At 41.3% G+C, this 15,028-nt stretch overlaps 1 long non-coding RNA gene across 8 annotated transcripts in view; it reads right to left on the bottom strand.

Moving 5' to 3' along the window:
* Positions 1-9,753, bottom strand: part of LOC119261146 (uncharacterized) — an 87,861-nt gene extending 78,108 nt beyond the window's left edge. For 6 of the 8 annotated variants that reach the window (XR_008549204.1, XR_008549203.1, XR_008549202.1 and 3 more), the window contains exons 1-4: positions 9,577-9,753; positions 3,024-3,110; positions 2,630-2,774; positions 1,104-1,230 (exon numbers count right to left, since the gene is read on the bottom strand). This is a non-coding gene — a long non-coding RNA (uncharacterized LOC119261146). The remainder of the gene's footprint in view (positions 1-1,103; positions 1,231-2,629; positions 2,775-3,023; positions 3,111-9,576) is intronic. The other 2 variants (XR_008549205.1, XR_008549201.1) reach the window with 2 other exon arrangements.
* Between the last annotated feature and the right edge of the window lie 5,275 nt (positions 9,754-15,028).

Consider the following 15,028-nt stretch of genomic DNA (forward strand, 5'->3'; position numbering starts at 1 on the left):
GCATTCAAAAAAGATAAACACATGCAATTTGCAGCAACATGGATGGCGCTGGAAGGGATCATGCTCAGCGAAATAAGCCAAAATGAAAAAGAAAAATACCGGATGGTCTCACTCATAGCAGGAATCTAGAAAACTTAAATAAGGGACCAGGAAAATGAATATAAGAAAGTGAAAATCAAAATCAACAAAAAACTATGAACCAGAGACACTTTTTGGGGGTGGGGGGCGGGAGGGGAAGGATTGGGGTCAGAATGGGGCGTTTGCAATTGTATGGGGAATATAAAATAAAATTTATTATTTAAAAAAAAAAAAAAGGAAAAAGATAAAAAAATAAAAAATAAATAAATAAATAAATGTCTTGCCTCATACTCAGGTAGAAAAATGGGTGAGAGGGAACTACCTGGTGGCCTATGGGTTAAGTCTCAGCCAACCCACATGGTGCAGCACACCTCTCCTGTTTCTCCTGCAGCTCCCCTCAGCAGTATATTTCAGTAGATCTGCTTGTTCTGCTCCCCATCTGTCTCTGGTGAAACCTCTCACTGACTGCACCTCTGGCTTACACCCCATTTATATTTCTATGCAAAAATAAATAAATAATTTTTTTAAAAAAAGAAAAATGGGTGAGAGAGTTAATGATTCACCTAATATCACATAGCTGGAATTGGCAGAGCTGGATGACAAGCCAACCCTCATAATTCAAAGTCAGAATCCTTCTATAATACCATGTTCCTCTGATGCACTTCAAACCAGGATTGGATTTGACACAATGGATGTGCCCTTTATTATCAGTAAGTTATAACAGGACAATATCAAAAAGGAGAATTGTGAATCTCTCCTTTCTAACTCACCTATTTCCAAGCCTATATGTTCAGGGCATAGAGGTGGTCACAGGTCATCTTTTAGATATGTTAGCAACAGTAATTATGACTGCAAATGTGTTACCAATTTGAAAATTAGATCAATTCAAAGTTACACCAGTAATAATAGCACTTTTACTCATTTGCTTCCCAATTTGCTCTCTTGAGTAATAAATGGCATGTAGAGTTAAATCTAGCATCCCAGGACCTTGACCTAACATGCAGTTTGTTGTCGCAAAACCTGACCTGTCATCAGTGTTCTCCAGTAGTTGTGATCATCACCATAATGTTCTGCAGAGTGAGGTTTCTTGATAGCCAAGAGGCAGTCATGTGTTCCTTATGAGACATTCTCACACCATTCAGCTTTTTGTTGCTATTAAACACATTAAACATAGGCAGACAACTATTTAGAACAGGAAAGTTTCTAAACAAATTTTCCTAGATTCTCTCGATTGGAGGGCCAGTAAGGGATATAACTCTTTAACCAAAGTCCATTCCATGTGGCCATGAGTCAGATAAACCACTTACTGGCAGGATGGACAACACTGGGGAGATGAAATGATGTTTCCTTTAGAGTAAAGAGACTGGTTTTATAAGAAATAGTGAATTATTTCTATTCATTTAAAATATGGTACCACATTTAACATATGGGGTTGACCCATATATCCTTGACCAAAATCTGGTTTCATTTTCTGAAATTAGCAACAACAGAGGGATGAAGGGAAACCTACCCTTCTCATTCCCTGAAGACCAGAACAGCAGGTGTGCCTATTTTCAGAGGTAGTGAAATATTTGCCAAATCATTTGGCACATTTCAACTCAAAATGTGCCAAATTACCTGTCAAGACTAAACAGTCTTTTTAAAAGAAAGATAAATACCCTCCCATACATATTTGCATGGACCCACAGTGCCATCCAGTGGCTCATTATGTTGGTCATAAATGCTCAGGTCCTCAACTGTCTCCTAGGGTTTGGATTCAAGCTGACCACCCTTGTCTTGGCGTTGGTTCCTATGGTACCCAGGGTCTTTGGGTCTTGGTAAGAGATTATACATGTTTTTAAAAGATTATACATGTTTTTAAAAGATTATACATGTTTTTAAAATGAGTTGGGTTGAAGAGGAGATGGTGTAAAGTCTTTGGACGTCATGTCTACTATATCCTAAGTAGGAGTTGCCTACAGCATTTTCCAATATCCATGCAGTTTCTTCCACTGAATCACTGCCAAGAAAAACCTGCTAAACACACCCAGAACATTTTGTTTAGGTTCTAGACTGCCTAGCCTTAAGGGCCTGGGACAAGCTGGGTATGACATGCAACTTCCTTTTACTTCCATTTGGTAAATAGTCTTGACCTTCTAATTCCCTGGTTGTCAACTATCTCCCTTGAAATGACTTTTTTAAGGGTTGAATTTCTCTCTGAAAAGAGTATAAGGAGTCCCCTATCATATAACCTGAAGACAGGTTATATGAGGAAGGAGGAAGGTAAAGAGGAAGAAAGGTAGAGAGTGAAGGAAGGAGAAGAAGGAAAAGGATAGAAAAGACAGACTCGAGTCTTTCCTATTCAGACATCTGAAGGATCAATCTGATACTACCTCTTCTAATGTTGCCTTCTATACAGAGCAAACAGGAACTTTGAAAGCACAGTGGGCCATACAATAGCAACAGCATCTACCATAAAGAGACAGATAGATCCCTTTCAGGTAGTAGTTGTGCTATCTAATGGTCTATCATGGACCATGAAGCTGGATCAATCATAAGTTCCTTTACATACTCTTGCCACGTTGACTCTGAAGAGGTCAAAGCTCTCATTGGGCAACCTGCAGATCACCACAAATAGACTGATTCTTTTCCCATTGGTTTTTCCATAGTAGCTTGACAGAGACCTGTAATGTGATTCAGCTTCAAAATCTCTGAACCTGTCAGAACAGATTTAAACATCTCAGTTTGTCATTTTTCAGCTTTTTTGCCACGAAGAAAAACTCAGCTGCTCTGATCAGCAGGCTGTTTCCTTCCCAAACAAATTAAATCCTTCTGGTTCAATCATGATGGGCCCAGTCGGCCATATCAACTGAGGTTATACCACCATTTTCCATTTGCTATTTAATCTTACTTGATCTTAATACATTGCATAAAATCATAAGAAATGAAGGAATCTTTGAGCTCACCAGCTAGATCAATATTTCCATTTTACAGATGCAGGAATTAAGACCATTTCCCAGTTTGCAACTTCCGAGTAAGTACAAGTTTTAAGCCTATGGCAAGAAGACATCACAGGAAAAGGATAAGTTACTTTCACATTTTGCACAATAAAGAAATATCACAAACTTGACATCACCAAATAGCATAAACTTAGAGTTTGATAAAGAGATTAGAGAATAGTGTGAATACATTCACTTCTCCTCTTGCTACACTCCAGAAGATATGGACTTTTCAGAGATATATGAAATGGTGTTTCCATTTGTGCTCTGGAATCTAGGATGCTGAGTTGCCTCACTGTGGTGTCTCCAACGTCATTCATTGAGACTTTGAAGTCACAGGTGGGTAAATTTAGTTTTCTGGATTGACACATGTGAGATGAAGAAAGGCTTAAAAAACAAGTCCAGTAAAAACACCATGTCTAATTAAAGATTTGGGAGAATGGTATTTATAGGAAAGCTTTCTGAGGAGCAAAACCTCAATTGGGAAGAAACATAGGGGAAAAGTTATTTAAAGGAATGATTAGACTACTCATTGCTAAGGATGTCTTGCCTAGTAGATTAAAAATGATTCAATATTGGAGGAAGATTTCTTGAAGCATCAGACACAGGACAGAATGATTTGATTAGCTGAGATTCTGGGAAAGAGTCTTAAAGTGAAAACCTAAACTGGGTATCCCCTTTTAGAATCTCTGCACACATCAAAGATTCTTTGGTTACAAAGCACAAACACCTACTCTAAGCAGTTCAATTACACACACACACACACACACACACACACACACACCCCAAAAGACAGGTCATTATTAATAGATCTCATGTGGCAATTATGGACAGCATGTGCATCCAAAGACTGGCTGAGTCTCATAGGATTGAAAGTTGGAACAAAAGAGCTGTAACAGATCTGAAAGTGGGTCTCTTCCCCTCCCTCCCAATCAATACATATTTATTGAAATCTGTATCAGTAGACAAACATACAAAGATTCCATTCTTGTAAGAACCTTGCATTCTAGCTTTCCTCTTTCTCTCATCCACATTTCTGCACCTCACTGTCATCTGTCATCTGTTCCATTCTTCTCATTACAAATAAATTTTCCTGGATTAATCTAAGTATTAGCTCCCCACTAACTTCAGCAGGGATTGATTTCTATGTTATAGAATTTGCCTATGATTCTCTGTGACCTTTCAGTTATAGAGTGGATGAATTAAAAGCTTAATTCATCATTCCATGGGTTAACTAACTTTGGGTCAGTGGTTATCTCTGATAAAAGATTAGATCCAAATTATGGGGGGCAAAGATGGTGGTCCAGGTTGATCACTTGATCTCAGGTCAATGATGGATATAGTCACTGATGGGGTCACTGATGGACAAACTTCCTAGAAAAGTGGAAATTTGCTGAAGTGCATACCCCAAAATCATCCACTACTAGATTATGCATTTTATTTTTCTTGCTTTGATAAATTGTAGACTATGTCTCTAGCTACTAACTCTTCTCTTGTTATTATCAATTTCAAGTTTCAATTTCTGCCAAAATATCACTTTTATGTCATTAGCCAGTTCTTCTCTATTGGTCAGAATTGAGTCAAGCAGAAATTCTCCTCATTGCTTCCTCTAACTTCTAAACGATGAAATTGTCAACAAAACAACAATTTACCAGATACTCTGCTTTTTTTTTAAGATTTATTTTTATTTATACAAAAACCGGGGTACAGGCCAGATGCGCAGGAGGGTGAGAGAATTCACCAGAGACAGAGTGGGGAAAAGAATAGGCAGACTGATGAAATACACTGCTGAGGGGAGCAGTGAGCAAGACAGGAGAGGTCTGCTCACCATGTGGGTTGCTCCGAGCCCGGCGGGGATAGAACCAGCACTGCAGAGGCTGCGGACAGCATCACAGCACTGCACTCAACCGCCTGCGCCACCAGGGAGGTCCCAGATACTCTGCTTTTAAGGATAAAATTTCCAGCATATAATCTAACCAGAGTCATAGGAGGTTTCAATTTTGCTTCTCTGCTAAATTTCCAGAAAACATTATCCATATTATAGTCTGAGATACTACCAGTCTTTGTCTAGTTTTGAGGCTATGGCATGATCTTCCTCTTACCCTCTGCCAAGGATTGACTGCCAGGTCTTATCCTAAGGCTTATGAATCTTTATACAACTCTCAACAGGCTCACTTCATGGAACAAACCATATTAATGCTATTTTATACATTTAATTCTTTAGGAACAAAATGGATAACAGATATAACAGTACCTCACCAATGACCGTATTTTCCAGTGGCACTGCTCATTTTAAGGAGTTTTTATATGACAGACATTTTACATAGTCTTAAAACATGGCTCAAAAGCTGGGCCTCCCCTGGTGGCACAGGTGGTTGAGTATAGCACTGTGAAGCTGCCCGCAGCCTCTGCAGGCGGGTTCGATCCCTGCCGGCAGGTGAGAAAGAATCCCACATGGCACGGCAGACCTCTCCTGACTCACCTGCTGCTCTCCTCAGCAGTGTATTTCAGTAGATCTGCCTGTTCTGCTCCCTGCTCTGTCGCTGGTGAATCCTCTCACCCTCCCACGCATCTGGCCTGTACCCCAGTTCTTGTATGCATGAATAAATAAATCTTTAATTAAAAAAAAAACATGGCTCAAAAGCTGCTTTGTGATACTTCAGAGGTACTGATTAAAAGAATGGGTTAAAGTTGGATGGTGGTCATTTTTGCATTCAGCACTCCACAGAAGGTCAGGTGATGCATTCAGACTTCAGATGCCATACTCAGGAGAAGCCCATGTGATCATCAGTAGTGTGGTCCCCTCATCAAATATGTGAAGGATGAATCAGGTCATTCTGAAATGAAACTAGACCACATTCCATGAGTACAATCATAGACAACTGCCGTCAAGCTTTATAATATTGAGGCTCTCCAAATTCAACCTCACAAATACAGGTGAACAGACATCTCCCATGACAATCAACTTGTCACATGTTGGTACAACTGTTACACATCTGTCTGACTCCTGGCAGAATAATTTTCTTCATCAGATGTCAAGATGGGAAATCCATCTGCTGCTGATGACAACAGAATTTTCCATTGCAGGGAAAAGTATAGGGTCACCAGAAGACTACCATAATTTGGGCAATTTTAAGACCTGAAAACAAATGATTCCTCCTGCTGATATTATTATTCTCTCCCTAGAAGTCTGTAAATTGAGATGCTTCTCCTATAAGATATCGTCATCAAAATATCCGCTTTTACTCAGTAGGATAAAATTTATTTTGCCTATAATTATGTCAGCCATAACCTACTGCAGTTTTAAAATGACTCATACTTTACAAATAGCTCCTCAATGAATGATATCATTGAGTCCCCACTATCACCCTGTGAGACAGAGCCCTCTTATTACCATCATTCAGTATTTGAGTACATTGATTGGCTTGAGAAATTATATGACTTTCTAAAACTCATACATGAGCCAAGTGACTAGGTCCTTCCATGGCCATATACTGACTCCTAACCCAACGCTCTTCGCCACAGCTCTCCATTTTCTTATTTTCTCACATTAAGCAAATCTCATGTACTATTACTCTCTTAGTTCAAAATGGCTGACCCAGCTCTTGCCTTCTCATTTGCATCTCAGCCAGAAAATTAAGTATGGAACTTGGGGAGATTTGGGGGTGAATGGTGCCCATGGAGAGGGCGTGAAGGCTCCTGTCCGTTCCCCATACATGGTCCTATGCATCTCTTCATCTGTCTGTTGATAGAAAGCAGGTGTCTGTGCACCCTGCTGCCCCGAGTGTCTTGGGAAGTGCTCATCTGGGAAGCTGGAGGAGAGGTGACAGATCCTCCTGTAGTCCACGCTGCAGACTCAGTGACTTCTGGTGGTGGCTGAGGAGTCATAGCCTATTGGGAACAACACAGATGCCTCCCAAACAAGGCAAAGTGACAAAAACCCTAGTTGCTATCACTTCGAGATTGCCCTATATACACCCAAGTATAAAATTCCTTTATGGACTCAAACCAGTTTGCATTTTAAACAGAGGTGGGAGCTGACTAAAATGAAGTAGCCAAGACTTGAAGGTGGGATCTTGCTTTCCCCACCTGATTTACTAAGTTGCACATCCAAAATCAAGCAGGAACCTGTGGCTGTCAAATGCCTCCTCTGAAAAGGAAGGCCACATCTGGGTCTCCAGAAACTTGGCAGCATTGGCCTTCCTGGGAAACCAATCATTCTGGGTAAATCACTGCAGAGAGGTCACAGCTGGCTTTGAACCCCATACTTGACCTTGATAAATCCTCTCCTTCTCAAACTAAGTGAAGGTGTGAGAATAAGGAAATTAATATGCCATGCTTTAATTTTTTTTTAAGGTGAGGAAATAAAAAACTGTAAGAAAACATTGTTAATTTGCATCCAATATTGATTTGGGTGCAATCAACACCCTTTCTTACCAACAAACATCAAGCTTTATTTGGGTTATCAAGATGCCCAATTAGGAATATTCATCTCGGGCCTCCCCTGGTGGCGCAGGCAGTTGAGCGCAGTGCTGTGAAGCTGTCCGCAGCCTCTACAGCGCGGGTTCGATCCCGGCTGTCTGGTAAGGGTCCCACATGGCGTGGCAGACCTCTCCTGTCTCACCCTTGACTCCCCTCAGCAGTGTATTTCGTCAATCTGCCTGTTCTGCTCCCCACTCTGTCTCTGGAGAATCCTCTCACCCTCCCGCACATCTGGCATGTACTCCGGTTCTTGTATAAATAAATAAATTAAATAAATCTTTAAAAAAAAAAAAGAATATTCATCTCTCCAGAATTCTTGCTTCTAAGGGTGATCCTTTGCCCAAATTCTGCTAATGAGAGGCACATGAATGTGAGGCTTTGGAAGCCTCTTTAGAAAGTTCCTGCATCTTTTGACTTTTATCCTTAGCTCTTGTCTCCCCTTCCCTGCCCCCATTTTCCTGCAGGAATGCAGACAGACAGCTGGAGATGAAGGGACCATCCTTCAGAGCTGAGGGAACCATCTACACACTACGGATGCCAAAAGGAAAATCAAGAAAGAGCCATGATTCTTGCTGTCTTGTCACCATGAAGCTGCCTGACCTAGTCTCTGCCCAGTTCCAAATTCTCTACATGTGGAAAATAATAAACCTTTATTTTTTTCAGTGGAGTGGGAAAAAATAAGATATGAGACATCTGTTTACCTTCCATGGGTTAAAATCTAGCCACATGGCCACCTAAGGTAGCTAGGTAATCTGTAAGTGTGGTCTTTTCTCTGTACAACCTTGTACCTTGCTAAAATTCAAAGAGCCTAATTACAGAAGAAAATGGAAAGAATAAATCTGGGGACACAAGTAAGCACCCGCTACAATGCATCCAAAGAGACTGCCAAGCAAGAGTGGCCCCATGGTGAGTCTTATTTGATGTGCTACGATTGAAGAGCACTGTTTTCTGGGGTTGAGATGGAAATGTCTAACTGACTTCTCAAATGTCACTAAGCAATTGCTTTCCTGAACCACCTAGTTCCCAAAGAATTTTAGTACAGGAGCTTTGGCCACAGCTGTATAAGCTTTTTAAAATTTATCACCAGTTTGATCCAGTTTTAATATAATGATCCAGTTTTAATATAAAAAGAACTAAGCTCACCTTAAAATGGGGGGAGCAGAGGGCTTGAGAAGAAGCAGATGTTGTGCTGAAGCCCATTTTAGAATAAAGTAATTAAACAGTCAGTTCTCTAATTTTTTTTTTTTCATATCTCTCATCTCACATTCCCCCAAAAGATTTGAAGCCCTGTTCTTGGCTCTCAGTGTGAAATATGGACATGAGCCGGGGCCTTCAAAATTCTTCCATTGGTAGGGTAGTTTCAAAAGAGAAATCCAAAAGGTTCAAAGAAAAAACTTAATGAATAATGAGGGACAAAGAACGGTAGAAGCTGAGGACAGAATGTATTTAATGGATGAGGTGAGTGTAAGATGGGGAGGTGCACAGCTAATGATGGTGGATGACAGATAACATTTTTCCCTTGGCTGCTTTCATCTTTCTTAAGGATTTTTGTTTCTCTCAGACCCACTTGCATTCTCTTTCCCTCCTAATGGAATTCCCGTCTTTTCAGTGGATTTTGAATAATCTCACCTTGCATCTTTTAAACATGTCTATATAGGTGGCCCTTTCATGCCACTCTGTGTATGTACGTGAATAAAAAGAAAATCCTATGCATCTCAGAAGGTAATGACTGGATTCATTCAATTAGAATGGAGAATAACGTTTCTCTTTTGGGACTTTCTCAGGCAATTTCTGGTGACAGAGCAAAGGAGCAGTGCCTGAGATGAAATTCCTCCTTTTTTGCTTAACCGCAAGCACCCTGGCCTGCCATTTTACAAAGCATTGCCTTTTTCACTCAGCAGAGTAAAGCAATGGCCCCTAGGGCAATCTTGTAATTATACACAGCTCTACTTTTACAAGTCAGTATGCAGATTGAGCTCATTTATCAACTCTTCACTTATCCAGGATGATTATTTTAAATATGGTAAAATTTGCGTACCTTAAAAAAATGGATTTTTTTTCCTCCACTTGATTCAGATTGGTCTGAATGAGGTTATATCTGAGTGTATACAACACAGCCCCCAGGCAGAATTAAGTACTTTTACCTGCCCTTTCTGGATCCTAGATGTCATTTGTTTCTAGTGTGTTCTCATAGATGAACTACTCCTGTTCACTGTTTTAGAACTGGAACCCTATGAACATTCTCTCCCCTGAGGTTCAAATGCACTGGAAAGCCCATTGTTCTCCCTCTCTCCAGGAACACTGATGCTAAGAAGAATGTATCTACACAGCAGTATAAAGATGATAGGCTTCCAGATCACATCTGGACTCCTGATGTCTTAGTCTCCCCAAAACTTATCCAAGAGGACTGAGGATTATCCCCCACTCCCACCCACCTGCCCCATGGCTGGTGTTCTCCACTGTCAACAATCAGTGAGGACTTCTCTTACAAAATGACCTCGAATGAGGTGGTGTTCTCAAAGATCTCTGGTATCTGACTTGGTCTGGACCCCTGGTTCCTCATCTTCTAGCCCAGCCTACCACAATGGTCCGGCCCCAGCGACAGACTTCCTGCTTTAGACCTTCTCTTTAATTTGACAATTCCTCAACCCATTTTCTGGTTCCTTGGAAAACAGAACTATTACTGAACCTTCTCTTGGCAGAAAACTGGGAGTACCTTTCACCTACCAGTCTTCCAGGGCTGGAGTCTTGCCACTTAAATACAGATTCCCCAGAATACAATGGTCTGGCTTATTGGTTACTGAACCTCAACTGCCATAGAAGAGGAAAAATAGCCCCTATTTGTTGAATACACATTCAACAGGGCCTACCACCAGGACTTGTGCTAGGATCTGTTCTACTAGTGGTAGAGGGCCCCATACACACCTGTTCTAATCATCACTCCAACTCCCTTAAAAATATGTGATATTGTTGTCAAATGGTTTTATACATGCATTTAATTTAGACTAATTCAAGTATACATGCTCTCTCAAAAATTAAACCCACCAGGTCAGTATTCCCAAGTCCTTGCTTAGGCACAGTCTCATTGAATTCATAAGATCAAGGATGCACAATGGTTAAGCAGCCAGTTGATGATATACCAACAAGGGCATCATTTTATTTGATGCACTGAATGAAGCAGTAAAGCACATTTGGAACAGTTTATTTGGATACCGCTCCCTTCTACTGGCCCCAGGAAGAGGGAAATATTCCACATTCTGCATCTAGCCCTAAAGAGGCACTGTTTGAACACTTTTACTTAGATGATTCCAAATATGAATGACTACCATTCTCCACTCCATTCTGACTTCTCATCCTAGCTGCATCTATAGTCAATTGCCAGAAGTTTGAGCAAGTCACCTAACCTTTCTGGGCCTCAGTTTCCTTATCTGCATAACGAGGTGGTTGAATCAGAAATCCTTTCTTGTCTTATAGCACTAACATTTTTTTGGTTTCACCTATGAAAGGATTTTTGCCACAATGCACCTGACTCCTATTATAGCCCTAAGACTCAGCCCAAAACTGCAGAGAGCTTTAGCACACAGCTTCATGGGAAGACTTCTATCCAGCCTTGGTGGTTTCTCTACACCACACCTTGAGCTCATTATCTGACTCATGTCCTTCTGCCCTGTGTGGAGAGCTTGTCTGGAATGAAAGCCCAGACAGTGTCACTGGAGAAAATGACCTGTCAAGGAGCAATGACATGTGTCTTCGTGTATTTTGACTCATTTATTTCACACTTCTTTGCATAAAACTGAGAATGAGAGAAAAGAAGACAGAAAGATGAAATCTTATGGAAGATTGATTGAATTTGTTTCTTCACAATGGAAATGTGCATGCAACATTTCATTTTGAAAAGACACAGACTATTTAAGGTCAGATACACCACAAAGCAAAAAGCTCCTGCATCCAGGCTTCCTCTCCCAGTAATTCCAGCCTGGGGAAGGTAGATGAATCCAAAGACAAAACTTGATTGGAACATTTACTTGCTCCTCGGTCCAAGCTGCTCTGGGACTCTATGTTCTCTGATTTCTCTGAACTAAACATCTCATCAAACTAAGTTGATGCACTGCTCTGCCTAGCTTTTACCAGACCATCTCCTGGGACTGTCTAAAAGCAGATTACCCTCTTGATCCTTTTGAATTTGCATCCAGATGAAATCCAGTTTAAGGAAGCCACAAAAGCAGCCTTAAAAGGGAAGAGCAAAAGAGATTTCCCAAGAGGACAATCAATTGCCTGAGGAGAAGAGGAGAAAAAGGAAAGGGGACTGGCCACCACTCTGATGATATCAGGTGACTTCTCAGGACTACAAAGCCCAATGACCACCTTCTGCATATAATACCCTGTCCCACTGGCATTTCCCCCACAACAAGATCCCGATCTTGTTCCCCAAACTCTTGGAGGCTGGAAATACTTCCTCTCTCCAATCTCATTCTTGTAGAGCAGACTGCATAAACTCACTACTGTTATAATATCCCTTCTAGACTAGAAGATCCTTGGGGACAGGGATTACTTAGGAATGCCTTATATAAGCTTGCAACTAAATATAAGTTAATAACACATAAAATGTTTAATTTATTTGTAGCATTATCTCATATGCACACGGACATCACGCACAGTGAAACACAGTAGGGACTTGATAACTATTTGGCAAAATAAAAAATGGAAGGATAAGTGAGACAGACACCGTACCCATTTCTGAACCCTTACATGTTCCCATTGAGTGTGATTCTTTATTTTTAAAGTGATGGGAGGAAAGGCAGCCTAAAAATGAAGAACTACAATAACCAATGCATGACTATAAGTTCAGGCTGCTATAACAAAATACCACAGACTGGATGCTTAAACACAGTTCTGGAGATCACCAGAGATGGGGGTATCAGCACAGGGGTGGGGGAGGGGGGAGTTCTGGCCAGAGTCTCCCTCTTGACTTGTAGAAGGCCGGCTTCTTGCCATGTGCACACAGAGCCTTTCCTTGGTGCACCTTCCTTCCTCTTTTTATAAGGGCACTGATCCAGTCGAAAAGGGTTCCTTCTTCATGACCTCATCTGAACCTGATCATCTTTAAAGACCCAAAAAACCATCCAGTGGGGGGATTAGAGCTTCAGCATATGAATTTGGAGGGGACACAAACTCAGTCTATCATTTCTCAACCAGCTTCTGACCAGACTTGTTGGTGGACTCACCACCTCCCTGCTGCTCCTTCTCTTCCACTTCTCTCTTGCATTTGAGGAATGCAAATGGAATTAGCAGGGAGGGGCCAGCTCACCTCACTCCCTTACGTGCTCTGAGCAGCAATTATCCTCTTATGAGTATCTCTCCACTGGCAGATTAGAAGTTCAAAAAAGACTCGCCTCATTGCTGACCTGAATAGAATTGTGGCAGCTGATAAGGCAAGGCAGCTCTAGGGCCTGCAGCTGGAGGCTGGTTAGGGACGGACCGGGAGCTGCTCCTGCTTCCCCAGCATCCCAAGGCACACAATCTGGTGGATTATTGACAATGCTGAGTGATGTGGATGGCATTTATTAGTTTTCAATAGCTGCTATAAAATGAACTTCGTGCCATCTGCAAAATTAGGATTCAGAAGCTGCCCTGGATATTAAAATATTTGCGACTGCTTCTGCTATTATATAAGATTTTACATTTTATAGGCTCCCAGTGGGACCAGAAGTGTAAATTAAGATACATATTTAGAAGGCAGTAAATAAACTTAGGAAAGCAGCAATTCAATTAATGAATGGACAAAAAATTGCATATGGGAGGAAAAATAGTTTTTCTACATAGAGAGTCAGAAGCTAAATGGGGTTTAAACATTCTCCTGTCACTATCATTAAGACATTAATAGCAAAATATAATACACTGAAATTCATAAGGAAGATTTTTTTAGCAAAACGAATAAACAACTCTATGTACACCATAGTCTGCTAGCAACAGACTTCCACTCCCTTCCCATCCCATTGAATTATGGAACTTGTCTAATTATTCAAAAGCATCCTATAGCATTACCTCCAACAGAGCAAATATGTTGATCAAAGGAATTCTATGGAAACCATTCCAAGGCCTTATTCTAATGCCACCAATTTTCTAGCATAATTACTATATTCTCTTTAGCCCACATTCCTACTGAAGACACAATCACAGTATGATTCAAAGATGCAATAGCAAATCAGAGCCAATCACATCAGCACAAACCCCCAGGCAGGCTGGTTTGACTAACAGGCCCTTCCTGAGCAGGACCCTTTGAATGAGCGAGGCTCACTATGGTACTGGTTGTGGGGCAGGATGGGTGGGAGCAGGACTGGGCCCTGGCTATAGTAAGGTTTGGAGAAAACTGCGGTGATTGCATTTGTCTGGAAAGTTCCCTCGCAGAGCCTTTCCTCCACTTGCCCTTAGAGATAATGCAGAGGAAATCTTGTCTCTGGTAGGAAATATTGAGTCTAGCCATGTTTATTTATGATTCCTGTGATCAGGTCTGATGCCTCAGAACAAGAGGGTGTGAGTGTGATGCTAACGGTAATGAGTCTGGGTGCCACACCTCCACCGAGCTAGCCCTCAAACACAAGCCTTGCTCCAGCCAAGCATTGATCAAGGGAGCCGTGGGTAAAAATGATGACTGTTTTCACATTGTGGCTGCCCAGGACAAGACCACCTCTCATGCTCTCACTCTGTCTCCCAAATCTGCTCTTTCTCCCGATTGCACTTCCATCTCAATCAAGTATCAGCCTGGGGACATTGGCCTCTCCTGATTTCCGAAATGCTGCTTATACTAATGGCGGTCAGGGCCTTAGGAGGCCATTTCTAAAGTCTCACTGAACTAAAACATAATCCAAAAAATAGTAAAGGTTTTGGCCTACTGCTTTTTATTAGAACATGGTAATAGCTGGCTTTCTCCTTGATATCTTTCATTCAAAAATATCAAGCAATTTGTATGCCAGTAATTAAGAAAACACTCCTTTGTGACAAGTTACTAATTTAGCTCCCATTTTAAAGAAAGACAGAGTCTTAGTGATTTTCCCCAGGGGAGACCAGAGGAGGTAGCAGAAACATTGGGTATGGAGTGATTTGGGCATAAGATCTCTCATGTTCTTCTCTAATCCCCAGTATTGGGCTCACAAAATTGCTTCGGAGCGGAGTTGGTCTTAAGTCTCTTGGGTGGCGTTGCTGTGTTCTATTCGAGTCGCCTTGTTCTGCCGTAGAGGCAGCTGCATTTCATAGCTGTTGGTGAATATTTCTGTGCTCTCCTTTCATCACATGATGTATATCATTCCCCTCACTGGCATTTCCAATCACTGAGAGCTGCAGAACCACGGAATGAATTGGAGCACTGTAATTTTTCCCCCTCATTGATTTGGGGGGAGGCAGAAAGGAGCTGGCGAGGGGAATGGGTAAGGTGGAATGTTCTTTCAAATCTCCCAACCACAGCACAATTCTGTTTCTTGTACCTCTGGACT

Source organism: Talpa occidentalis, unplaced genomic scaffold (genome assembly GCF_014898055.3).
Source record: "Talpa occidentalis isolate TD23 unplaced genomic scaffold, MPIMG_talOcc4v2.1 talOcc4.6, whole genome shotgun sequence".
Lineage (NCBI taxonomy): Eukaryota > Metazoa > Chordata > Mammalia > Eulipotyphla > Talpidae > Talpa > Talpa occidentalis.